The sequence below is a fragment of the Bombus flavifrons genome, chromosome 16 (genome assembly GCF_040668555.2).
Source record: "Bombus flavifrons isolate JBK064 chromosome 16, iyBomFlav1_principal, whole genome shotgun sequence".
Classification (NCBI taxonomy): Eukaryota; Metazoa; Arthropoda; class Insecta; order Hymenoptera; family Apidae; genus Bombus; species Bombus flavifrons.
The window spans coordinates 5,674,056-5,700,161 of record NC_138457.1 but is presented as its reverse complement, the minus strand read 5'-3'; the positions used below and the strand labels follow the sequence as shown (position 1 = coordinate 5,700,161).

Genomic DNA, 26,106 nt, shown 5'->3' with positions numbered 1-26,106 from the left:
GTACGTCTGAATCTTGTCTTGCTTATCCTGGAAACATTTTATTGATGCTTTCAAATTAATTTTAATAATCTGTAATGAAATCTCACACAAACGTGAAATATATGATTTAACGAAGACGAGCTTTACTTTCATCTTCCAATACTTTCGATATTTCAATTCTTTTTATTATGTACTTATTTATAGAGTTTATTTTATTATATGTTATAAAAAAGAGCAAAGATGTTAGACGACTTTAAGATCCTTATCAGTACTTATTTCTATCCGATATTTTACAGAGGAAGAAGATTAATGTTTTCACGGAAAAGCTTGGAGATTTGTCAACTAAGAAAACAGGTAATAAGTAATATCAGTTAGTTGAACAACTTGGATACTTGATACTTGATTACTGAATAATTCACCAGTGTATTTCATAGCACTGATCCACTTTTTTGCCATTTCTGGCTATCGAACATCTACCTACAGAGGGTGGGGATGTCTAGGCGGAGGCACTGAATTGATAATCAGTCGGCAGACGGCGTAGACGAAGTTGATTACGGTTCCACGAGGCGAGATACGCGGGTAACTCGAGCTAACTGACATGATATGATAGCTCGAGACATCAACTATGGACAATCTAGCCATCAGCCTTAAGCAGAATATATTTACGGTAGACGTACGCCACACGTGTGCCCAGCTCCTCCTAGAACTACAAAATGACGTCAACATCCGTTTCCTCGTTGTCGTTTAGCACACCATACAAAATGTATGTATCAAGATGTTTCTAAGTTCAAAAGGTTGGGATTGACTATTTTCATTAGCTAAGTTGAAATAGACAGTATTTATTATAGCTTTATCGAGGTCTAGGATAATAGGGCAATAAGTCTCTAAAAAACTGGCGCAGCAGGCACAGGAATATTATAAAAACACAGTAGAGTTATGGAAAGCTTCACTTTCCATTGCTTGTTCTGCTAGTATTTTTGCAATAATGAATTATTGTTGAGGATAGATTGCGAAACAAAAAGATTTCCGATTTCTTAATTGAAATCTGGATTGACGCAAGGACACGGAAACTATAGTTGCATAAGGAATCTCGCGTACTCGGCTGTGGAGACAGAGTCACTGAACTAAATTTTCAAGGATTCATGCATGGTAATCGAACAGTATAATAGAACGAAAATTAAACTCGAAGAAAAACGCGATAAGATCACATACAATAATAAAAAGTGCCAGTAAGATGGCGAAAGATACAAGGTCGTATGCTATGCTAATAAGATGATCCTTGAGCGATCATTTTATTAATCAAATCAAGCCGTCTGTGGTGACACGTTCGTACAAGTAGAGCGCCATTATACACAATTAAATGCAGAGCATTCCGCAATAGAGGCGCGCATAATCACCGATTGCTTTTCGCGCCATCGTTATGGTGGCAATGATCTTGCCAAGGCTACAAGATCAAGCACGACGATCATCACGACGGATAATAATCGACACAGTTACATTACTGTGAAATTAGATTTCTACCATAGACGAGGTATAGAATAGACATGGCATCTTATTACCTTTATATTAGGTCAAAATAAGGCTTTAATCCTTTTTTGATAGCATGCAATACATATAAACAATATTTTATCTATTAAAGACTATTAACTAAATTTTAAAAGAAAAGAGATTTTTTATTGTTAAATAATTAAGTAATTAATCATCCCTCTTCAAATTTTTTATTCTAAACTGATTTTTTGAATAGTATTCTTTAATTAATTATGTTATTTTTCCAGCAATATGTTGATATATGATTATTAAAACTTTCCTTCTCGAAAATATGATTATAAATATATGATAAATATGAACTTTCCAAAATACGATTGTAGTTATTTTATGCTAAAGAGTGCTTCCATATGTAATTACCTTTTCTATGTATTATGTAATCAATCAATTTTATTTGACTAGATTAAATTAAAATTTAACAGAAACATCTATGAAACAGAAAAAACAACTTTTTCACTTTTTTCTATTTGTTAATATATTTGAATTATTGAAGTATATTTATTAATAATAGTATGAACAATCAAATGAAATACTATAATGATACTTTTACTAATACCAGATTCCATTTAATAATAGACAGGTATACTTGCATAACATAAATTTCCCATTAGATCATAATTTTATTCATAATTGCTAATGGATATTTCCTTAAATATGTCTTCTATTCATCAATTTAATCAACTGTCATATTTTGTTAAAGGTTCGTTACTCCTTTTCCTTCTTTTTGCTTCCTGAAAACATAGTGGTGCTTCAAAAGCCAAGAATGTAAGCATCTTTGAATATTATATGCCAATTATGTAGTTATATTTTGTGAAACAACTAGAACTACTAAACACTTTCATTTCTTCTCTAATATTACATATGTACAATTTTTTAATTTGTACATCAATTAATAGCAAAGTAAACAATAATAAAGAATTATTTTCGATTAAAGAAATTCCTTTTTTCATTATAATTTTGCTATCAATTCTCAACAACTATTCTAAGTTACTAATTATTAATAATTTTTAATAATAATAACATTTCTATTAAATAGATATATTCATAAAGCATGGTAGGATAATTTTTCGCATTCTTTTCTTCTATTTGTTGATATGTTTTAATTATTGTATGTTTTAATTACTTATTAATAATATATCGTAGTGTTACTTTTACTATAGCCTACTTTACTATACCATATTTTCTTTAATAATAGATAGGTATAATACACGAAAATTTTCCGTTAAGAGCATAATTTTATTCGCAATTGGCAATGAACATTATCTTAAATATGTTGTTTATTCAACAATTTAATTAATTTGACCATTTGATTAGATTGAATTATCGCGCGCTCATATAGAAGGAAGTCCGTTCCTATTGGCAGAAAATATTGCAAACTCAAACCGAGCGCTCCTATTGGCGGAGGCTATATTAAAGTCTCCACGATTGGTAATTTAGGATTAGTATTGAAATTCGTGGAGACAGTGTGCGTCGCGTCATATCGTCATTATTAGTACCTTCATTTCGACTTTATCATCATTTTTACGCTTCTATCAGCATCATCAAAATAGTATGTTTTTATTTATTCACTTATCAATCGTCATTTTTAGTAAAATTAAGTAGCTTTCCGAAATTTCTTTGTACTTTTATCGTTGATTGTATATGTGACGATTAGAGCCATGGATACTTTATATTACGGGCCTCTGAAGCGTAATTTGAATTCTATTATTGATTTATTTTGCTATAATTTGTTCAAACATTATAAGTTATTGGTTTTTTGTACATTTACTTGAAATTGTTGGTTCTCCTTTGTATAGATTATTCGCTGACGAAAGACTAGCGGTTTACAGCACTGAGGCTATGGGAGATTCATAATCGATAATTTAAATCGATACAAAAACGATGCTGCAGATGATTAATAATCAATTGCTCGACTTCTTATGCAGATAATTGGTAATGATTGAGTTATTATAACAAAGGCAGACGTATGTACATGTTTATTTTCGTTTGTTATTGGATCAATACTAATCTTTGCTACACAATTGCTATACAGCAATGTACAAATAACTTATTAAGTGTATGAAAACTTTGAATGTTATATTCCAATTATGTAATTAAATATTTGTGCATACGTTTTGCTTCAATTATTACCGAATGAAGTGGAACTTTTCAATTATTAGAATACCAATTTTTATCTTTATTTTATATCGACAAACAACGTAAAAACAAATTGTGATATTAAATATTTTATTACAGATTGTTTGTAACCTGCACTTGTGCCATGGGTTTCGATGGTTCCTGTTTGATGACGTCATTGATAATGACTTTCTGGACTATCACGATCAGCATCGATGACAGGTTCTTCGCATCTGTGGTGAGTCGCATGTATTTTTGTTCCTCCGGTCACTCAATCATGTCGTAGGACGAAAGGTCCGAATCGGCACGGGTGATTGGTTGTATTACGTAGAATTTTTTGCGAGCACAGTGACCGCGGGTATTTATTACACTCGTGAGTAGTAACATTTCCTTTTTCTGTGTGTTATTTATTAGTTGAGGATAGGTCTTCTTGCACATCGCGTTTTTGTATTATATTATTTGTTTTTATATTAATAGTATTAATATAATGGTTCGCTATAATTACTTCTAAAATCAGAATATATTAAAAATGTATATTTGCAGAAGCCAAATAACCATACAAATATACGTATATAAATGAGATGTGAATATTTGAATAAATGAGATAAGTGTCGGAATGACAACTGAATATTTCGTGGAGAAGTCGGGTATCCTCCGACTTCGTTGCATTAAAAATGGAAATTATTTTTATTAATTGTTTGGCTTTTATATTTGTATTTGAGTATTAATTTACAAAATAGAAAGATATCGAAGCTTAGTCCTTCCGTACAAAAATGTCTTGAATTTTATGCGCAAGAAGAAATTTCGCGACAGGCAGATTTCGGAATCGAAGCAACAAGTTTTCTGTACTGCTTTCATACTTTTCAAATTGTGCTTCGACGAAGGGATCGCCTGAGGTTGTTGGCATTAGTATCTTATCTTGATTCAATTATTAAATAAATTTCTTATTCCGTTTATTCTTTCTTTCAATATCAAAGTTTCAATAATTTGTTAGAGTTTAGAGTCGATTATTTGAGCGAATAATTATGTTGTATTGCTTTTTATGAACACATTCAATATTAGAATTCTGGTAGTTCATTAAATTAATAAAGTAGAGTATACAGTGATAATAATTTGAAATAAAATTTGAAATTGCAAAATGAAGAACGATTAGCCCGTTAAATACAAAATAGATGCATAAATATCATTTTTAGTTAGGATTTTCAGGTTTAACCCCTTCCGTATTCGTTGCCAGGACCTCACTCACGTGCCCAGGTGCTACTTGGGTGAGAGAAAGGCAACGGGTACGATGACCATTGACAAATTTATAACAATTTCTAAGCGACTGACGATGCGTTAGTGTATCGTGAACGACGTACTTTCCACATTGTGTGTGTGGTTAGGCTGTGGAATTGCGTCGTTTTAGCTATTATTCCGTTCATTATAAATTTAAAGATGATAATGATAATAACTGGTACCAAATTTCGTACCACCTATCGTTTCTTTGAATTACGAATATTTATACGAATTACAATTAGGACTTACTTTTATTGTGTTGTTAGTAATGGTCGCTAACTTTCGTCAGTCGATTTCAGCAAAATGGTACGTACATTAGAGTGTGCAAGTTGTGTGTCAAACTCGGGTGTCGGAGGTGTCCCGGGACGTCCTCTCTAGTGTAGGTTCTTGCGCCCGAGTGTTATGTGTGAGAATCGTGGAGTGAGTGCGTTGGTGTGGTCTCTCTCTGGTCGGGTAGGCTCATTCCCGCGTGTCCAATCTATTTCAGGAAAGGTAATTTGAAAAATGGATGGTGAAGCCTGGCACGGGGCAGAATGCCACGTCTCTGGCATAGTTGATCGATTTTTCGAATTTCGCGATCGTGGTCGCGAGTAGGTTTCGAAACGAGCGTTTATGTATTGCTCGAGCACGTACATGCGAACGGACAGCGATCGCTGTGATCGTTGTTCATCCATATGCATTTGGGCCAGCTTCCGCGATTTATATTTTTATTTCACCTTTATAAGTTATTTTTTGGTTTGCGATTTAGAAAGTCTCGAGTCTAGATGTAAGTTTCAGCGGGCATCGCGCCCGAAGAAAGAAGAGGCTATGAGCCGAAGAGGCCCGGCAAACTGCCACTCAAGAGGGCAACTACTAATGGCTGCCCATCCTCTGGGTCATCCAGATACAGAGCATGGGAAGTCATTCTTGTTACTATTTTGTCACTGTGCTCGTCTTTAGTATTTGTAGTAGTATTAGTTGTAATTTGTTTGTTGCCGACGTATATGTCGGCCCATCGTCATTTGGGCTAGTCGCGGTATTTGCATTAGCGTTGCGAATGATTAATTACGGTTTGAACTAGAGTTGCGAGTGCAGATTTCACGTTTTTAATTAGAGATTCGCGAGAAAGTACCGGCTTCGGTTTCGACTAGCGTTGCGATGAAAAAATTATCGCGTTTGCTTTAGTGTTACGAATTATAAAATGTCGCGATTGTTTTCAGTATTTTCGATCGTGAATTGCTAGAACTTATTAAAGCGTAAAATTAGAGTTTCTCGCGGTTTGTTTTACTTAAAGTTAAATTAAAGCGATGTTGATTTTGGATTAGTTTCTTAGTACCACGGTTTCTGATTATCGATTATAATTGAAGTAGCTTTTATTCAATCTAGTAATAGTAACTTACATTAAATCCGCTTTAAGAATTAGCGTTGCGATGTATTTCATCGGGATTGCTTTCATAATTTTTTCGATTAGCGTTGCGTTGACGAATGATCGCGTTCTTGTATGTAGCGTTGCGTCTATAAAATGCCCAAAATCTTCCACTGGAATTGTGGAAGCCTATCCCTGTTCCTGGATCACCTGAAGCAGCTAAGACAGTTGCACAGAGGTGGTCGTGCATCAGCAGCTTCGAACGTGGCTGCACTTGGACATCTCGGTATTAGCGTTGCGTATGTTGAAATATGAGTGCACAGATTAGTGTTTATTAGCGTTGCGTGAATAATGAACACCTTGCTGTGGCGTGTGTTTTCGCGAATTTTTCATTTGTTTCTATCTTTTTTTTTTTGTCAAGACCAAATTAAATATAATTGCAAACGTAATAAAGCACTCTTCGCGGTTTATTTTGAGAAGATTATATTTTATGATTATGGATTTAGTAAATTAGCGTTGCGAAATAGAAAAATGTTCCACTCACGGTTTGTTCGGTGTTGTATCGAGTGGATCGCCCTTCTGGCTCCTCGATCTTATTTCTTTTCCATCATCCCTTTGGGCGTTTTACAGTGGAAATACTGCAATGTATCGGTTTAATACTGATAAATACTTGTAACTTGGTATTGTATTACTTAAAATGATTTTTAAATGGTTTCATTTTGTAATTTCATGTATATTGCATTTGTAAAAAACTGACAAATGAAATACGAATATGTTTGGATTATACGATACAAAAATTTCTTTACTAAATGAAAAATGCAAAATATAACATTTATAGAATATTAATTCATTTGAAATATATATTAAGATATTATTTTGTTATTTTAGTGTGTAAATAGTAACCGTTCGTTATTAGAGTTACAATTTTCTCGTCTACAGTATTTTCGATTAATTAATCAAACAATAATTTTATAAACGTTTGAATTTGCTGCGCGTAAGTTAAAATTGATTCGCGCTGATCGTTCGTTTTAAAAAGTCTTGCACAGAAAACATTCCATATTCCATATTTCTTTGTTTGCTTTTGGCTGTCGATATTAAATTTATACCATCAATTCAAGATTTAATTGAAATTTTTTGTATCTTCAGGACGAGTCTCTATGTGCAGCCACCTCCACGTGGTGAGACTTAGTGGTAATCATTATTATTTGATATATAACTACTAATTGCACCACAATTGTGAATTATAAAGCAAACAATATAAGTTAATTAGCTGCTATTGCAAACTTCCTTTACATATTATAGATTACTATATATTTACTTTATATTAAGTTTCGTAAATTTACTGCGAAGAGTAAAATCTTGTGAAAAGATTTGGCTCGAGAAAGTGGCAGACAGTTAAGAATTGATGTGATTTGAAAAAGAACGAAGAAAATCATCGTATCTAGAGAAAGTCGTAGCTCGTCCCTATTTTTCGCATATGACAGCCATGGGTGCTGTTGACACCTAGATTTCTAATCGATTTCATAATGCTTTACTTGCACGATCTCGTGCAACACAAAGCTAGTTCTAGCAAAACACGGATTATTACGTCAGATAGTCGGCATTTTTAGTATGTTATCATCCAGATTGCAATCAGCGGACGTGCATTTCTGTCGGAATTAGTGTAACTCAAACGAAGACAAGTAGGAATGAAAGTAAATTACCCTTGCACAATTTGAAGTATGTACTTAGGTAGAGCAAGGACAATTTCGGAACTTCATGGTCACATTTATCGAGTATTTTCAGTCTGAAACAACGTAATAACTAGATTGCGCACATTTATGAACATTCATATTTTTATAAATACGATTAAAGAACTCTAATCTAAATAGAAAATTGTCCTTTCACCTACCAACAATATTATCGAGAATAGTATAGTATAGTATTTTAGGTATCTCATATTTTTATCATTTTTATTATTTTTCTATATCACGCGCATTCGGTGCATTCTTACAGCTTTAAATTTCTTTTCAATTTCTCATAAATACATCAAAATCCGCGATATAGTAATAACGCCTAACACTGTCACTTTTTTTAAGTATTTACAAAGATTACTTTGTCGTAACGTTTCGACGTTTGCATTAAAGAAACATGAGACTATCTATTTCTTTCACCCTCGACCGGTCTGAACGAAAGTTACATTCTTCGTCTCTGTCGTGGAATTTATAAATCATCGGGCAAAGCTCCTCCAATTCTTCAATTTCTTCTCTCTTCCCGATGATCTCTTCCTGGAAGTAGTGCAGCCACCTGAACAGGTAGAGAACGCGTAGAAACATCGATTCTTGTTCTCGATACGATCATCGACACCTGTCAGCCTCGCGGACGCTGTATTATCATCGTCTGACTCTCCTTCATAAATCATTTCCTTTCTCGAAGGTACTCGGCTCTACACGGTGTCTAAAAGTAAATATTCGTGCGTTTTGAACGTAATAATTGGATAAACTGTCGGAAATGACACGTTGAAAAAATATAATGGAAGTTGGTGTTGATTTTGTGGCGCGATTATCGTCATTATGAGGCCCGAAGGTCTTCATATTGTTCCCCATAGAAGCTGTTTATTCTGCTGGAACGATTGTCGGTCGTATTATAGTAATCTCGAGAACGGGGACGTGTCGGATTAACATAGAAAATTCGTAAATTGTGAGAATTAGAGCTTCGCGAAATACGGTTTGATTGTTATTTAAAAGAATGAGATATCACGTATGAAGATGAAAAATATCATAAGTCACGTATTTTGTGTTTCGCAAGCACGCAATTTTAAAATCCCGTACGGTTAGCAAGCAATTTTCTATTAGCGATTTCTCTTTCTTTCTTCGATTTCGGTTTTATATTAATTTGACTTTGGTTATCAACTTATTCTATACTACCAGCTTTCACTTGGTTTTGCTATTAGATTCTAATTTCACTCTCATTCAGTTTTACGTCACCAATTTGATTTTGATTATCAATTTATTTCATATTATCAGCTTTCACTTGGTATTATGTAAATTACTTCGATTGTACTTATCAACTAATTTTAGCTATTTTACCAGCTTTGTTTTCGGTATGAAATTCGATTTTGATTCTCGATCAGTCTTATGTTATCAACTCCTTTGTCTTTCTTTGATTTTCTCTATTAAATGTATATACGTGTAGTATCGTGAACAAACTGCCTAAGAAATATCTGGTGAACTATGAACAATGTTGCGAGAAAGCCTAAGTGCCGACAGGCCAAAAGGGTCGGGAAATTTGAATGGGCCAAGCGGCCCATCAATGTGTCGTCTGTTTTTCGATCGAATAGTTACGCGGAAGAAGGCGTTCGTGGTGGGGGTATGAGAAAAGGCAAAGGGATGCTTAAGGGAGAAAGACGAATTAATCGGCAGTCGTTAACTAAGAGTCGAGTTGTGAGGAGTCGATAGTTAAGTTGGCAAGTTGTTATGAATTGTAAGCTATTAGTTGTTAGTTGTGAATTATCTATCTAGTTATGTTAGTTATAACACATTACTGTATTTAGTTAAATAACCATCGTTTCCTGTTTGATCCATTAATAGATGCATCTATCAATAATCATATCATTTAGGATGGAAATCATTGGAAACTTTAATTTTTAATATTTCTGAATAAATAAATCCTATATACGTATATCCTTTTTACTTTCCTCAACTTTTCCAACTTGGTAGATTTATGATCTACTTCTAAGTCACACGTATGCTTTGTATCTAATAAGGTTTCCAATTCAACTACGTAAGCACATTTAACTTACTGCTTTCTTGTAGCTGACAGGCGTGGCACGAATTAAAAAAAAAAGAAAGAAAATTAGAAAATCAACAAAAATCATCTACCATTCTATTCCCATTCGATCGTATAATAAGCAATCGTTGCACATAGTATGGAGCTTAGTATACAGCTATAAGTAACAACGTGGCCTTTGTACGTCTGCTAAATAGCCGGATAGAGCATTTTCTCCGGTCAGAAGAGTTGGATGGCTTCCTGCTTCGTTCTTCCTTATCTCTAAATCGTAAATTGCTATCCTGGCTAATTATAGAGACAGAAATTCGTATTAGAAGGGCATTAATCTCCCCTCTTACTTTGTAACGTGAAACTCGCATCTCGCCGGCGAAATGATCTTAATGGACGTTAATGAAACTCGTCCAGCATTCGTTTGTTGCGTGTCACATGCTATTCAGGTGTAATTTCTCCGGTCTGAACGTTTCGTTACGTAAATTAGAACGTATTAGTTACTCGATCCTCTCGCGAGCTTCGTTTCGTGCTTCGTTCCACCGATTTATCTTTCAACACTGTCCAAAAATCTCCTACAAAAGATTCAAAATACCGCGATATTATCGCACACATTCTCCTACAATCAGTTTCTTTCCCCACTTTGCATACGTATTGTGTTTGTATTTATGATTTGTCAATTTCTTTTAGTAATTTTCTCGTGGATCTCTGTTGGACGAACAACATTTAAGGATAGAAAATGATTAAAATGAACATTCCTCTTAACAATTTTTTCTTTAATAAAAACTCCATGTGAACTTAACTTAGACTCAACTAAAAGTTCTCAAAGGGATTCGTAGATAGAAAATGGAGCTTTACTGGCTCGATCGAGTCGATTGTCACGTAGGAGACACAAGAAATCACGAAAATGATAGATCGCTGGTGATCTAGTGACATCAATCCGCATCAACACCACAAGATGTCTACACATCCTTGGCGCGTACCCTCAGTAGCCTTAAGGACCCACCATGGGTCTTGGCATTTTCATAGTTAAGGTCCTTCAGACTAAACAAGTATCTTTTATTTTAAGTGCCAAACAAGTGCCAAACAAGTATCTTTTATTTTAAGTACGTGACAATCTCCTCGCGTCGCAGTTCGAACATTTCATAAATACGTTGAAAAAATTGAACTTTGTGTATGGTAACAAATCTTACTATGCAAATCCAACAGAATGACGGTTCAAAGTTATTGAGATATGTATAATTTTATGCGCTAGACTAGGTTAAATGCGTAGTAGTAATGTATGTGAATATCAGTGTGTGGAAGTATGTGTGTGCGCGGCGTCTCGAAAACAAATGAATGTAAACTGTTCAGTCGGTTAACAGTCGGGTATGGAAGGAAGTGCTGAGACGCGTGCAAGTGTGTATCGGTGAATATCTTTGAAATCGCTTATCAACTAAATATATAACTATTCTAATATAAATTCCAAGTGTAAATTTAATGTTCTTATACCATTATTTCGGCTATTAAGATCCAAAATTCTCAACAAAAGTGTTACAACAGAATGATTCAAAGTGTTACAAGAGACCGGAGCGAGCGCTTATTTTGGAGCGTTTTCATACTGAGCTTTTAGTTCCTTTGGAGGGGTTGTCGTCTGGTTATCTCTGAAGCGCCTATTCCGTTACCATTTGGTTATTGTTTCGATGGCTGTGGTATGCAGGATGTCTATTCTATCCTATTACTGTTTCTGAGCGGGTGGTCTTCTTGAGCGTGTGACACAATCGTAGACACAATCATCTGTTTGGTAGACATTTTACAATCAATTTTTATTGAGAATTATAAGTAAATTACTTTGGCGTGGTACTGTAACTTGGATTATAAGAGTTTATATAGTATGTTTGATTCTAGTTGAATCTAATGCTTCAATCTAAAGGGTATTGTCTTTTAGTCTGCGGATCTGATCCGCCGTGTCAAGTAATTGGGTAACTAATGGATTTTGGTGGTTGTTAACTCTTATATTATATCTGTTACTGAATTTCGATATTTCTTCTTTAACTGTGGTTATCTTAAAGTCGCGATGTATTGTTTCGTTATTAACATACCAAGGTGCATCTATTAAGGATCTTAGAGTTTTTGATTGGAATCGTTGGAGAATTTCTATGTTGGAATTATTCGCTGTTTCCCATAGTTGGATCCCATAGGTCCAAACAGTTTTTAATATGGCTTTATATAGCATTATTTTACTCTGCGTGTTTAAGTTGGAGCGTCTGCCAATGAGCCAGTAGAATTTCTTTAGTTTTAATTTCAGTTATTTGGATTTATCTACGATGTGCCATTTCCATGTCATTCTTCTATCCGGAATCGTGCCCAGATATCTGACTGTATCTTGTAGGTCATCTGTAACAATAAAATCAATAACTGTCCGTGTAGAAACGATACATCCGATAACGAGGAAATCTGAGATCGCGATGAAACCTTTTTCTTGTTGATCCGCCCTAGCAAAAGGTTAGTCTGGAATATTCAATTTTTAATAATTGTCGTGAAAAGTAATTATCTCACGTGTGCACTTGGAACGTGCGATTCGTCGTTTCTTCGAAACGTGACTTATTTCTACCACACGATGCACAATAGAGTTTTACGTCATAAATTTCCATTGAGATTATTTCGCGAAACGCGTGATCGAACCAGTCGTAATAGGTAATACGATGGATGTCGTAATTGAACTCGAAAGCAAGACAGATCGTGTCCGTTTTCTGTGCGCTTATCGGTAATTTCTGAAATGTAATGAACGTACGTGATACGTACGACATCTTAGAAACGAAATTTTATTATTAGAAATTTATTTGCGATAGGGACGAGACGATGAACAATCGGAAGTTCGAATTTGCAGTGCAAATCGGCGTGTGGTTTCTCAGCGAGTCAATTGCGAATTGCATGGGAACGTGATACGATAACGTAATATGATAACGTGAAGATTATACGGCGAGGAAAATTGCAAACGAAGACTACTCGGGAAAGTTATGATAGGAAGTTGATTTTTGTTGATCTTTTTTCTGTTCCTTGTTTCATTTAGCGGATATCCGAAAAGGACTGTTTTAAATTTATTTTTCAAGAGACCCGATAATTTCACAGTGTTTTATAAGAAACGACTTATAACAATTTTAGTTATGTCGGTTTGACCTAATTAATATTCGTTTGTATAATCGACGTTCTTAATATTCTCTCGAGGTTTAAAGGCGCGATAAAAACACATCGTTTAGTTTCAAAATCAAACGAAAATTCATATAGTTTCGACGTGCAGCTAGTTGACAACGTGTATATAGGTACTTTCGTTAACTGTTGGAAACCAGCATTTTTGCGTTAACTTTTTTCAGAACCTCTAACTACCTTGTTATATGAGGCGCGTACTGTATAACGAATTTAAAAATTGCTCTTCGACAAACGATAGGAAATGTGATTTATCGCTAAAATGCGGATTTTTATGCAAATTGGTTTCTCACCATCCTAGTTGAACAAATGGAATCTAATTGAAGAAATTTATTTCATTCGCACAAATATTGTAACAAATACTTTACATATATATATAGTACGCAGTAATAGTAGTATGCAGAATCGTATGAAATATTTATTATATATATATTTTACTGTATTATAACAAATAGACAACATATGAACAAATGGAATCTAATTGAAGAAATTTATTTCATTAGCACAAATATTGTAACAAATACTTTACATATATATATAGTACGCAGTAGTAGTAGTATGTAGAATCGTATATATATATATTTATATATATATATTTCGTATATATATTGTATATATAATATATATTTTACTTTATTATATATATAATAAATATTTCATACGATTCTGCATACTATATATATATATATATATATATATATATATATATATATATATATATATATAAAGTATTTGTTATAATATTCGTGCGAATGAAATAAATTTCTTAATAAATATTTTATATTCTATATATATTTTACTTTATTATATATATATATATAAAATAAATATTTCGTACGACTCTGCATACCACGCGCCTTGTTGCGCATTTAGAATTTCCCATAGATGGATGAAAATCCGCAGTGTTGTTGCGTTTTTCACCCCATGGCGTGGTCTTGAAATGTTTCGAACATGATCGGTTGAACCGAATCGTGACGGAGATCGTGATCGCATCCATAGAAAGTCTGCCTACGCTCTCGTGTAAATGCGTGTAAGCTGGGAAGGAAGTATCAAACTAGATAAGCGCAGCAACGTTCATTACTTCCGTCTAGCGTGGATGCTGCGCGTTATATTCGTTCGTCCGCTGTGAGATTCGTGAATTGGTCCCTTTCTAACGCATTCACGCAATCAGCCTGATGAATAGACACGCCTTCCCAGCATTTTTTACCCTGCCACTTCCTCCCTTGTTTCTACGAAGCCAGTCGGCACTTGCAAACAAACGCGCGATAAAAGGAACAGAGTGTAGAGAGGCGAGGACGAAGAAAATCTCTAAACAGAGAAGGACTTCTTCGAACAAAATCTCTAAACAGAGAAGGACTTCTTCGAACAAAAGTATCGTACACTGCGGGCCGATAGATTTTACTATTTTATTTTCTATGTTTTTACGAGGTTGGTGTATACGTCGCTGTTTTGAAGTTTGAATTTGCCGCGCCAATATCGCACATTCAATTCTGTCATATTTGTTAATTTGTTAATTATGTCGATTATCAACGATATCAAAGAGGAAGAAATTTTCGAGAAATCGGTACGTTCGATGTTAGGAAGATTTATAATGAGAATGTGACGCTTCGTTGTCGTGACATTGACGCATAATCAGAATATTCGTGCGATCTTCTTACGTGAACCATAAATGTAGAAAAAGCATCACGAAGGTTTCTGGAAACGTAAGATTATAATTTAGGGAAGGTTAAAGACGTTTCCTGTTCCATTTAAGTAATTCCTTGATACGTAAATTATTTTTAAGAGATTCGTAAACGTAGAAATTATAGCAGCTCCGTTCTAAGACTTTTCGAATTCTAAAATTGATCGTTCGTGCAAGTCTCTAGAATCAAACATACTATAAACTTATAATCCAAGTTACAGTACCACGCCAAAATAATTTACTTATAATTCTCAATGAGAATTGATCGTAAATAGTCTACCAAATAAAAAAAAAAAAAAGAAAAAAATTCGTGCAAGTTTGGAACAATGAAAGAAAATAGTCTTTGAAAAGGTCTGTCGAATGATATAAATATCATTTTGATTAAATGTACGATATTTTCAAGCAGCTACGAGCAATAAAAATTGTATTATACAAAACTGCATTTAACGCACACCGATCTATAATCCTAATAACAACCAGGCATCGATTTCACATAAATACGTCTTAAAATATAAACTGTTACCTATATCTTCCGTTTTATTTGATTTTCTTATCTAAAAAATCTTATGTAATATATATAAAATGTTTTAGTTTTATACGATCAAACTTCACCAGTTTATTTTATGAATAAAAGCAAGAAAGTAATGTATAATTATTTACAAAGAGGTCTTACCGATCTCGACGATAGTTGGATATGTCGTAGAAATTAATATTTGCTACAACTTTTTCCTATACATATAATCCACGCTCGGTCTCAGTTTCCGAGATATTCACGAAAACAATTTGGACATTTTTACTTCGATGTGCGTCGAATGTCGCTTATGTTTTGGTTCGACTTATCGCAAGCACGATTATGTTACATTCGCTGATCACGATGAGTTTGTAATCTCACGTTTCAGTTTGTAAACACACTGACAGAGTGCACGCGCGAGAAACAGAGAGAGAAGACTTTTAGTCATGTATAATAGATTTTATGTCTGGAATAGACAGTTTGACCATCAAGTTCTTTTTAATTTGGGTGGAAATGAAAATTTGAAAGTCAAACTTGGCATAAATCGATTGAAATCAGATCGAAAGTTATTTAATTGTTAGCTAGCTTGATGATCTGTATTGAGTTAGGTTTTAGTTACTACAGTGGGTTCAATCCGGCCAACATTTCCTATGGCGATAAACTTGACTAAAAATCGTCTCTCACCTTCTTCGAACTGATCGCGGCCTGAGCGTGTAGGTAGATACGACACGGAAGAAAGTTGCTGGTTTACTAAATTCTCTGGTAGAGCTCGGCAAAATTGCATTCTTCTTTCTCATCTGCCTGTGTTTAAATATCGAAACGTGAGACGATATATAAACTCATGGCAGCCAGAGCGTGTAACATAAACATGCTCGTGGATAAGTCTAACCCAAAGCTAAGGCTGTATCAAAATAGTCATCAAAATAAAAATGTTAAAAATATTTTCATAAATATGTCTAAGAAACTAAGACCATCCAGTGATTATATGCGCAAAAAAGAGTTGTCTAACATGTCGATATCTACAACATATATAAAAATCATGGAAATCGCTGAGCCATTCTGCAAATAATTGCCAAAAAATGTTAATTATCCATATCTCATCCACTTCACCGTTATCTTTGAATACGTTGTCGAGCACGTGATTCTGAACAACTTTCTCTCATACGTACAATTGCCGCTCGTAGTTTGTTTCCGAAATATTCGCAAAATACTGTCGTTACCACAACAGTGAATTTTGCCTGTAATTCTGCTTGTCCGTGACGACGTATGCGTTAGTATTGGTTACCTTACGGTTAGTATTCGCCTCACGCGGTCGGATAAAGTTACACCTAACTCAAACCTAATTCTCATCTTTTGTTTATGGTTTACATAAGTTTGGATTAGGTGTGATTTTATCGGGTCGCCTCACGACAATCAACACTTACAAGCACGCAAGCACGATACAGGCAGAATTCGCTGTAGTGGTATATATACAGCCGTCCCTCAATTCACGCGGCACTTTTTTTACACGAGTCCCTCTTTTACGCCGTAAATTATAACAATTTACGCGGTAGTTTTCACGCGTGATCTTAATTTACGCGACCAGAAAATATATTTTCCTGGAAGTTTTACATGTAACAAGTGTATACGGTAACTTATTCGAGAATATTGAAACGCGTCAGTGCCGTATGAGATAAGGGTAAAAGTACATTACGTTGTACTGGTCATCATATGTATACGTATTTTTTCTTCTGTATATATATGTATTTATAATTATAATATATATGTAATATCGTTTATCTCGAGATAATTCAGGTGATCGATTCTGAAGTCTGAAAATCGAGTTTATTGTGAAAATACTTAAATGAAATACAGGAGTAAACAACAACTAATAACAGTAATAATTAAATAAACAGCAACTAATTAATAACAGTAAACAATAAATAATAAGTTCTGTGTAATATCTACCTGAAAATCGAGAATCGAGAAAATCGAGAAAAAATGGCTGTCCGTAAAACAAAGAAAGTCGCTCTGTCCGTGAAACAAAAGAAGTCGTGCTGTCCGTAAACCGAGAGAGACCCTATCACACTTGAACTATGGAGTTTACATATATAATTATAATTATAATATATATACAGGGTGGTTGGTAACTGGTGGTACAATCGGAAAGGGGGTGATTCTACGCGAAAAAAGAAGTCGAAAATATAGAATAAAAAAATTTTTTTTTTAATTTTTCACGATTTCACAACGATCTACAGTGAGATCCGTTATAACTTACCACACGCGTACCGAGCGAAAATTCAAGGTCGGTTTTCTCAAAAACAAAGCCTCAAACGAAAAATTTTTATTCTATATTTTCGACTTCTTTTTTCGCGTAGAATCACCCCCTTTCCGCTTGTACCACCAGTTATCAACCACCCTGTATATATATATATATAGTTGTTTTGCGAATACCTAGGAAACTACAGTCAACCGACGATTATATGTAAGGAAAAAGTTGTTGAAAATGTTGGTCTCTACGACATACCGAAAAATTATTGAAATCAATGAGACGGGTGGGGGTACCCATAATCACGAAAGCGTTGTACAAACATAGGACTGCAGACGCTTTATGAAAAAGTTACAACAGAGGACGAATGTAGTTATGGAAGACGGATTGGTCGTGTAGGGGACGTGTTTGGCCCACGAGATCACCGGATCTCATACTGTCAGACTTTTATTTATGGGGAATAGTAAACGGGACAGTATATCGCGCAAAAATTGACTCAAGACGAGAACCGGTCCAAAGAATTTACGATGTATTCAGCGATCTGAAGCAGAATGAGCATGAAATTGGGAACTCGATCTGCCGGGAAGATATCAAGCATAAAATCGAAACGAGGTACTTGCAAATGGAAGCATAAGGAGCTGACCCAAAAACGGTTACTTTTCGTGTTTCTTATGTAACTTCGTCGTTATAAAGCGCCTGTGGACTTACATATAGTTTATATAACATCCCTTTCTTGTTTCTCCTGACAAAGAACAAGCTGGTGAAATTCGATCGTTCGAAAGATTTAAGAGACACTCGGTAGTCAAAGTGTTTTTCTGTTACGGCTTGGCTTAAGGGAAAGTTACGGATACGCCCTTTTCTCTTGACGCGGCTGGATTAGCGAGACGAAAAGCGTAATTGGAAAAACTCGGAACGAAGGAAAGCGAAGCATCGTGGAGGAAACGCGCAAAGTGGGGCGAGTCGCGTCGAGCGGTTTCGAGACCGAACGAAAGTGGACGATCGCGGCACAGTGGCAGCTGGTGCGAGCAGCTTCGAAGCGCGCGACGATCAGTTCGAATTGAGCGTTTCGCGACGAAGCAACGAGAGCAGCGGCCGCGGTTTCATCTTTCTGTTGTGTGTTTGGTGTGTTTTGTTCCCGATTATACGCGACGTCGACGATGACACGCCGGTGCCCGATAACGTGCAGGTGAAACGTTCATACGAGAGGAAACCGTGTTCTACCAGTCACACTTCCGGTCTATCTATCTGGTGAATCCTGAGGATTCGACGCGGCGATTTTCCTAAACGACCAACGACTCACGTGGGGACAACTTTTCGATAAGAAGGTCCTGATCGACGTGCAAAAAGGTTCGGAATATCTTGTTACGATATATCGAAGAAGCACAGAATAGCATTGTTATTTCATATTTAAAGGGAATGTTACATAATTAATATAGAGAGCGTGGTTTTTTATGCAAGTTCCTCCCTTTTTCTTTTTTTTCTCTTTTTTTTAGGATATAATCGAAAATTGTTTTACTTGCCAAGTATTATAGAAAACGCTGTACTTTGGATATTTTATATATTAGGTTGTTCCAAAAGTTTCTTTCGTTTTATAAGGAAATAATAGATGCTCAGCATCTTTTGTTTTATATTATTTTATTGAATTATGTATGATCCATTTAGTTCTATTTTTATTTTTACGATCGTACATAATCTAATAAAATAATATAAAACAAAATGTTGTGCATTTGTTATCTTCTTGTAAAATGAAAGAAACATTTGGGACAATCTGTTATTTTACATGTTCCGAAGCTTCGGACAAATTTCTAAAGTGGACCATAGCTTTCTCAAATATTCTCTATTTCAAATATTAGGCAATATTCTTTATTCCAAATATATATGTATATATATTTATATTATATTTATATATTATGTTATATACAATGTGTAATATATCATAACATATTAAATAACATATATATATTATATTCTATATTGTATATATTATTATTTATAATATATATACCATCTGTGTATATATGCATATTCTATATTTCCCGAATATTCGAAAACTTATTCTAAAGCTCTAAATTTCCTCCATATCCTATATTAATAAATATTAGAAAACTTAATCCAAAACACGGAATAAATTTTTGCAGAAATTCCCAAATATACGAACAAAGCATAGCGTATTTTCCAAATATTCAAAAGTCGTAAAAATTTTCTACAGCGCCGCAAGATCCTTCCAAAGTTTTCCTACCCTTCCAAAAATTTTATTTGAAAATTTAGAATTTCCCCTGATTAAAGATTTCCACGAGGTCCCAGAATTTTCTATCGCTTCTGGAAGCTTCCCAGAATTTTCTATCGCGTCTCGAAGCTTCCCAGCATTTTTTATCGCGTCTCGAAGCTTCCCAGAATTTTCTATCGCATCCCGAAGCTTCCCAGAATTTTCTATCGCATCCCGAAGCTTCCCAGAATTTTCTATCGCATCCCGAAGCTTCCCAGAAATTTCTGTCGCGTCTCGAATCTTCGCAGAATTTTCTATCGCGTCTCGAAGCTTCCCAGCATTTTTTATCGCGTCTCGAAGCTTCCCAGCATTTTCTATCGCATCCCGAAGCTACCCAGAATGTTCTGTCGCGTCTCGCAGCTTCGCAGAATTTTCCATCGCGTCTCGAAGCTTCAAAGAATTTTCTATCGTTCTCCAAACGCCCGGCAGAACGTCGCAAAGTTCTCAGTGAATTTTCCTCCAAACGCACCTTGCCGTTCGTACCAACGTTTTTCTATAGAAGACAGGCGGCTCGCCGCATCTCAAGTATCATCAAGTCGCCATTAGATTTAATGTACTCGATTGTTCTTGTTACGCGGCGAAGGTATGCAGCTGGATGTTGGATTGTGCATCGCGGCGACGGGTCAATCAACCGCGGGTGTTTATACCCCCTTGAGCGACGGTCCCCGTAACAAACTGTTGACCTCGGTACAGAGGGGAACTTGCGAATCATCGAGTCGAGGGGACTCTATTTTTACATCGTTTTTTAAACCTGTGTCGTTGTTCGATTCGCTCCTGACACCATCCGTAAGTCTACACCGATTATTAACAATCAACTCTAGATCCTGTCACCGTTTGATTCTGATGAGCGGCAGAGATCCAAAATAGCAAATATTTTAAATATTTCCTTGGCAGAACGTCATTACAAGTAAAAATGAGTCTCTATTCAAGCCAGGTTTCAATGAATGTGAAGGAAATTTCTCGAAGAATGAAACGATTAGAAAATATTAATCTCTAATCTTCTCGATTACGAATGAAACTAGTATGAACGATTAAAATTTCTTTTTCGCCATCAGCGATCGTTATCGATAACGGAAGCTTAATTTTGGTTATCAGGTAACAAATGACCATAATTTTTCTTGGTTACCAATAACCACTGTCGATATCTCGAATTTTATTTTGGTTACCGATCACCAGTATCAGCGACAAAACTTTTTCTGGCTCTATTCGACTATTGTTGAATCGTTATTAACATTAATCAATTAATTGGTATTCATTGGCAACATAGAAAAGCTTAATTATAAATCTTACGTATTTTGCTAAGCAAAGAAACGATATAAAGATATCTGAAACAAAGAATAGAATAAAAGATAGTGTAGTACAATATCGATACAATTGTATTAATATGAAATGCTAATTATCAGTAATGTTAAGAACGATTACCAATAGTCGAACGTAAGCAAGAAATATTTTCGTCGTCGATAATGGTTGTCGGTAAGCAAAATAAAGTACGGTCTATCGACAAAGGTTACTGATAACCAAAAAGTTCTGCTTATTTATATCGATTATTGGTAACCGAAATTAATTTTGGTCATTTATAACGGTTATTCGTAATCGAAACTTTTTAATTAAACATATTAAGTCGATATTATTATTTAGATATTTATTATAAAGATATTAAGTGTTATGACGAGTATACTCGTCATGCGTAAAAAGTAGTTAAAATTTGCTGTTTAAATTGCCACTTGTGCTATCGTCAATTATCAATTATATCAAGGAAGAAGAAGTTTACTATAAATCGGTACGTTCGATGTTAAGAAGGTTTATAGTGGAAATGTGATGCTTCGTCGTGGTGACATTGACGCGCGGTCAGAATATTCGTGTGATCTTCTTACGTGAACGTAAATTGAGAAAGAATGTCACGAAGGTTTCCAGAAACATAAAATTAGCATTTAGGTAAGGTCAAAGACGTTTCCTGCTCTATTTAAATAATTTCTTGATACATAAATTACTTTTAAGAGATTTATAAACGTAGAAATTGTAGCAGCTCTGTCCTAAGACCTTTGGAAAATTAATGATGCGCGCAAGTCTGGAATAACGAAAGAAAATAGTCTTTGCAAAAATCTGTCGAATGATACGAACATATTACGTGTTTTGTACGAAACATTTTGAAATTTCATTAGCACGGTACAGTGAAATCCATTGTAATGACTATTCCGATTAAGAATTTTTAAATTAAATGTATTAATTAAAACTAGGATTTAAATGTATGCGGAAGTTGCAAGATATTTAGTTCGAGTATATATGTTTAAACATGCAATCTGGCCCACGATATTTTAATAATTATTAACAACACCTATTATATGTTTAAAATGACAATTTATACCATATACAAATTTTTTGCTAACACGTAAGTTTGTAATTTACAAATAAATAAATAAATACCTTACAGCTTTCGCATACATTTCCAGATTAGATTCAAATTTTGTCAATATAATCTTGGCAGTCGCGTTTCGTTAGGCTGCCAATCAGATAACAAAATGTTTTATACGAAACGTACAATACGCGCACGAGAATTTTCTCTGGCCACTGTACAAATACTTTTGCCAGTTGCTGTATCCTGTAAATTGCCGTTTTTCAATAGTTTCGTTTCATTAGCGTTCTTCCATGAATTGTCGTTTTATTTCCAGTTATCAAATAGCAAACAGGCAACAGTTGCTCCGGAGGAAAGTGTATTATGTCGTGAACGTTGATGGCGCGCAATGAAGTACGAACAATTTTATTTTTACCGCCATTCGGAATAGACACGATGATTCTGTGCTCGCCTCTCTGAAACGTAGTTTAACTCTAGGGGTCTTGAATGGAGAATAATTTACTCTTTTATTGCTTCTGCAGAAGAGAAACATAAATTTCAAACGCCTATTGTAAACGAGCAAATATCCGAATCGAGTAAAAAAAAAAAAAAAAAAAAAAATAAAAAAAAAACAAGCTAGAAAAATTTCTGTTGATTCTGTTTTCGAAAAAATTCTGTGTTACTATACTGTGTAGTATGGTAGTTATCGATCCTACTAGTTTACGTTCCGATATCAGTGTTGGGAATTTTATTGGTGAATTTGATCAGTGCAAGGTTAGAACGGTTATCTGGAATCATATTTTCTTCGAAACGGCATAACAATCGAGAAATTGGAAGGGTTTTCACAACACTAGTCGCTTTCACGGCAAAGCACTTGTATGGTTGTAATAATAACGACTATATCGCGGTCGGTTAGGGACGTTGTACAAGCCTCTGGAAACAGGTGCCTGGTTAATGGCGCATAAATTTCATTCGATCGTATAAACCATTGGCGAATGACCAAGATCGGTAGAAAGTCTGAAGCTATTGTTCGAATATTGATATTGGAAGTCACGTGGAACTTGAACCGTAGCTGTACAAGCTTCTGGAACTTGGGAGAGAAACTTGAGAGTTACGGTATGTAATTCTCTTCTGTTTAGGTGTATACGAAGTAATTAATGTATATAATTAGGCGATAGACATTTCGTTTAATTATCATCGAAATGTTAAGATACGTGAACGTACACGTACATATGCTGCGTTACATTTCGATTTATCAAATTTTGTCTATTTTCTGCCCTTTCATTCGCCCCGTTTGTCCATTTTTCGAGATACGTTGAGATATTGGAAAATTGTAAAATTTTAATCGATCAGGAAAAACGTGTTTTCAAGCTTGCAAGCAAAATTATATCGTACAGTATATTGTATCGCGATGATGACTAATTATTGTTAATTAAACGAGGAAGAAATAGAGCCAGGCAAAAATGATAAAACTTTAGTCTCTTTGATTTCGAAATGGCAAATAGAAATTAGTTTTAACGAAGCCCAGCGGTGTTAGTTTCTATATTAGATCACCGTTGTTTATTAATTAATTATATTTTGCTAGTAAAAAAGAAAAAAAAAGACCTCTGAAACGAAGAGCAAAATCGATAGAAAGGTTTACGTTCTTGCGACTTAATTCTATTTAAACCTTCGTTAAAAGGAATGAAATTTGTGGAAAGTGAAGAGAAGGGGAAAAAAGATAAAAGGAAGCGAACGGGTCTGTCCATTGTCACGAAAAACGAGCCTCCTCGCCATTTCCCCTCGATGGAGCGTGCTTTCAAACCGGAAGAGATATCGGAGAGTTTAATTTATCGATCGTAGGGAATCGGCTCGTGATGCTGGGGGAATAAAACGACAGGAGCACGTACGTTCGAAGAAAGAGAGAGGAACTCTTTCTATAGCTTCGTTTCGTTAATTTGAATAAAGATCAGTTCTCGTCTAACAACTATAAGTAAACGTAACACCTGATTACACATCAGCCACGTGTTGCTGACTTTAGTTGACTGCCGTGTTATACTACCACGTGAGGTATACTGCACCAGCAGAGTTAAAAGTATCACTGCAAAAACTGATTTGGAATTTTTAATTAACTCGTTGCCCTTTTTATAATCTTGAAAGTAAAAGTTGACAAAGTCGAATCGAATTTCGGATTGGCTCGTCTTCGTCCTTTCAAAATGTAAATAAGATGCAGTTAATATTTGGCAGAAACGAGATTACGCTTTTTAAAGAAGATCCAAAAGATTATTACGTTCACGTTACAGTAGAACTGTTGTTTTCCTCGTGTCTATACGACCCGGAATGGACGTTGTATCTTAATAGAGATAAAACGTTGATAATGTTTCCAACTATTTGGTTTTAGTATCCAACATAATGTACCTCTGCCTGTTATATTACTATTTATATCTTACATCATATTAGTTTATTCCAAAGGTTCCTCTCGTTTCACAAGAAAATAATGCACAACATTTCTTCTTTTATGTTATTTTATTGAATCATGTATGGTTCATTTTATTCTATTAACATAAAGACCACGACACTTGACTGATTAGATCTCATGTTTGTATACAGATGCGTTGTTGTAAAAGACGTTTGTTGTTTGTAAAAGAAAGACACTTTTGGGACAGCCTGATATTATATATATGTCGAGTTATCATTGGGGTTAGTGTTTAACGAATCTTTATTTAGATTAACCATCGTTATTATACAATATAGATGATTGTTAATGGTACAAATATGACTATTACAGAATTTCACGATTAACCGTGGCGATTAGATACTCGAGGTGTCTGCTAATGACAATAATCTTAGGTTCAACGGGATAACAAATGCGCTTTCTTCCAAAGTCTAAGTCGAACTGAACTTGTCCACAGTCCAAGTGGAATTGAACTTGTCCACAGTCCAAGTGGAACTGAACTTGTCCACAGTCCAAATGGAACAGAACTTGTCCACAGTCCAAGTGGAACTCCCACATGTACTTTTCTCTGTACTCCTCAGGTCAACTCTATTTTGAAGGGGAGCTTCAAAAATACTCCATATTTGCTACAACTACAAGCTACAATTACTCCATACCTCTGTTAGGTAAAAACGTCCATCCCGTGACCGTGGCTACGTTTTGCGACCAGATGTCACTTCGAGCCCAAGCCTACTGTCATAAATCTCGGGCAAACATACTCAGATTAAATCATAAACAGCCACATCTAAGTTTTATTATTTAAGAACAGTTATAATAAAAAGTCTAGACTAAAGTATTGGGGATATTCTCAAAATTCCAAAGGAAAGGTTCCGATGTTTTTTCATCTCCGACATATATATATATATATACATGTATATATAATTTTTGTTTATGAGGGACCTGTCCCAAACAAAGAGACGCGACCAAGAAGGAAGAGAGAAACGTAGTGAAAGGAAGCAGGTAGCAATGGCAGACGCAAAAAAATGTGGCGGAAGATCAACTAGTTTTTTTATTTGCTACAACCTGTCTAAGCGAATTAATCAGAGTATGAGTACGATACGAAGCGTGAAATCGATTACACTCGCACAATCGATACTCTCTTTCCGCTCTTTCATAGAATGCAGCCCACCTTGTTGGGCTGTTACGACCAGCGGCTTCAGTGATTAATCAAACAAGGCTATCATCCAGGCCTCTGGTTCACACTGCACACACAAGCTTATCGTTTCAACGTTGCATAAACCATAGTTGACAACAAAGGATCGAGTCGGATGAGTAACGATCGCGATGGTTCTCGCGCGTCTTTCGCGATCCAGGCTGATTTTAACGTTTTCTTGCGCGGGAATTAAGTAGAAAATCATCAAATTACGACTTGAATTTTGAAATAGCGTCTAAAT

General features: G+C 35.1%; 1 protein-coding gene and 1 long non-coding RNA gene across 8 annotated transcripts in view; one reads left to right on the top strand and one right to left on the bottom strand.

Annotated features, from left to right (window-relative positions):
• The first annotated feature begins 455 nt into the window (after nt 1-455).
• The window catches only part of Ptr (patched domain-containing protein), a 59,397-nt gene continuing 33,746 nt past the window's right edge, over nt 456-26,106 (top strand). The window contains exons 1-3 of one of the 6 annotated variants that reach the window (XM_069130235.1): nt 456-742; nt 3,760-3,877; nt 7,406-7,448. The gene's annotated coding sequence lies outside the window, so the exon portion shown is untranslated. Of the gene's footprint in view, nt 743-2,979; nt 3,074-3,759; nt 3,878-7,405; nt 7,449-11,600; nt 11,707-17,830; nt 18,294-18,392; nt 18,989-20,555; nt 20,694-26,106 lie in introns of those variants that run through there. The other 5 variants (XM_069130236.1, XM_069130234.1, XM_069130233.1 and 2 more) reach the window with 5 other exon arrangements.
• LOC138188462 (uncharacterized) lies at nt 4,796-6,865 on the bottom strand. Of its 2 annotated transcripts, none has more exons than XR_011175508.1 (4): nt 6,804-6,865; nt 6,294-6,469; nt 5,229-5,392; nt 4,796-4,899 (listed from the first exon to the last, which is right to left on the bottom strand). It is a non-coding gene; the product is annotated as an uncharacterized LOC138188462 (long non-coding RNA). The 2 variants fall into 2 exon arrangements; XR_011175507.1 differs by having other exon boundaries at nt 4,796-4,896.